The 2,585-nt window shown below is 40.8% G+C and overlaps 1 protein-coding gene across 7 annotated transcripts in view; it reads left to right on the plus strand.

Moving 5' to 3' along the window:
* The window catches only part of LOC132399176 (major facilitator superfamily domain-containing protein 1-like), a 67,673-nt gene that overhangs the window by 59,477 nt on the left and 5,611 nt on the right, over positions 1-2,585 (plus strand). The window lies entirely within an intron of this gene.

Raw genomic sequence — 2,585 nt, forward strand, 5'->3', positions numbered from 1 at the left:
CTCCTAACAAGCAGAGGTTGATGATAGGGTAAAATTGCAGTCTACAGGGTGAGCTGCAACGTAAAAGGCAGGCAAAATCACAAAAGGTTAATACAGGGCTAAAGGTGTTATACTTGAATGTGAGCAGTTTATGGAATAAGGTAGATGGACAGGTGCACAGTTACAGATTGACAAGTATGATGCAGGCATCACTGAATCATAGCTGAAAGAAGATTAAAACTGGAAGCTTAATATCCAAGGATACACATTGCATTTAAATGATAGACAGGATGGCAGAGAGAGAGTCAGGTGTCTTTGTTAGAAAAATGAAATTACACAGAGGTGACATAGATTCAGAAGGTGATGAATCATTGTGGATAGAGCTAAGGAACTACAAGGGTAAAAAGACCCCGATGAGAGTTGGATACAAGCCCCCCCCCCCCCACCAAGCAGTAGTAAGGATGTGGTCTACATGTTACAATTGGAGATAGAAAATGCATGACAAAAGAGCAATGTTACAATAGTCTTGGGGGATTTCAATATGTAAGTAGATTGGGAAAATCAGGTTGGTGCAGAAATCCAGGAAGGGGTATTTCTGGAATACCACCCAGATGACTTTTTAGAGCAGCTCATGGTTGAGCCCACTGGAGGATCAGCTATTTTGGATTGGGAGTTGTGCAATAAATCTGAATTAATTAGAGAGCTGAAGGTGAAAGAAACCTTGGGGTTAAATGATCATAATATGATCGAATTCACCATGCAATTTGAAAAGGAGAAGCTAAAGTCAGATGTGTCAGTATCACAGTGGAGTAAGGGGAATTACAGGGGCATGAGAGAGGAGTTGGCCAGCATTGACTGGAAAAGAATGCTGACAGGGATGACAGCAGAGCAGTAATGGCTGGAATTTCTGGAAGCAATTCAAAAGGCACATGATATATACATCCCAAAGAGGAAGAATTAATTTACAGGTAAATGACACAACCATAGCTAACAAGGGAAGTCAAAGCCAATATAAAAGCCAAGAAGAGAGCATATAATAGTAGAAAAAGTAGTGGGAAGGTAGACGACTGGGAAAGTTTTTAAAAATCAATAGAAGGCAACTAGAAAGTCATTAAGAAGGTAAAGACGGAGCAGAAGAAAGCTTGCCAATAATATAAAAGGAGAATCAAAAGCAAATTTTCAGATGTATAAAGAGTAAAAGAGAGACAAAAGTGGATATTGGACTGCTGGAAAACGATGCTAGAGGGATAGTAATGAGAGACAAAGAAATCACAGACGAACCTAATATGTTTTTATATTAGTCTTCACTATGGAAGACACTAGCAGAATGCCAGGAATGTGAGAATGTCAGACCATAAGATAGAGGAGCAGAAGTAGGCCATTTGACCCTTCGAGTCTAGTCCACTATTTCATCATGGCTGATCCATTTTCCCTCTCAGCCCCGATCTCCTGTATCCCTTCGTGTTTGGACCAATCAAGAAGCTATCAACCTCTGTCTTAAATATACACAGAGACTTATAAATATACATACAGCTACCGGTGGCAAAGAATTACACAGATTCACCACTCACTGGCTGAGGAAATTCCTCATCTCCTTTTTAAAAGGATGCCCCTCTATTCTGAGGCCTTATCCTCTGGTCTTACACTTTTCTACCACAGGAAACATCCTCTCCTCATCCACTCTATCATGGCCTTTCAGCTTTCAATAGCTTTGAATGAAGTCACTCCTTGTTCTTCTAAATTCCAGTGAATACTGGCTGCCCATTTCATTTCCCTGTCTTGACAAGTCACCCAGGTACCTGCCTCCTGCAACGAAGGGGTGACTACCACCAAGCATCTCCTATCTATCACCTCCTCATTTTCCTGTACAAGTTGAAAGTCATCCAGCTGCAGCTCCAGTTCCTCTACACAGACTCCCAAGAGTTGTAGCTCAGTGCACTTTGTGCAGATATCGTTATCATGAAGAATGGAGCTCTCCCAAATTTCCCACCTCTCACACAAGGAACATAGCATTAACTCTGGACCCATTCTCAGTGGATTAGCTATATACTAGCAGAGAAATGTACAGCCAACTTACTTAGAACTTCTGTGTTTTCCAAAATCTGCTCTCGCCCAAGCCTGATCACTATTAACACCATCCTCTCGCACAATTGCCACTCCTGTTACAACTCACTTCTCTTTATTGGTCCCTGCTGAGTGTCTAATAGATTGTTATGATCGCAGCCAACTGAAAAATCTTGAAAGCACACGAGCTCTTTCTAAACCTCACACTGCATCACCAAGGAACAACCTCTCACAATGATTGAGGCACATCTTGTTTTTCTTTTGTAATAACTTTTAGTATTCTCTATAATCAAAGTGATTTCAGTTGTGTTTAATTCATACCTACTCTTACCTATAACCTTGGAGATTTAGACTCTTTGGTAGCAAGTACGAAGGTGATTTCCCAGAAGGCAGTTGTTGGCATATGTACTGCCAGTCTTACATCTACAATATGGGGCATTTTATAGAAATGCAATCCCTGTCCCCTTTCCTGGATCACGTAAGTCTTCCTGTATCAACAGTTGTCAATTAACATTGATATTTAGTTCTATCTTTCCTTTCAG

Source organism: Hypanus sabinus, chromosome 9, assembly GCF_030144855.1.
Source record: "Hypanus sabinus isolate sHypSab1 chromosome 9, sHypSab1.hap1, whole genome shotgun sequence".
NCBI lineage: Eukaryota > Metazoa > Chordata > Chondrichthyes > Myliobatiformes > Dasyatidae > Hypanus > Hypanus sabinus.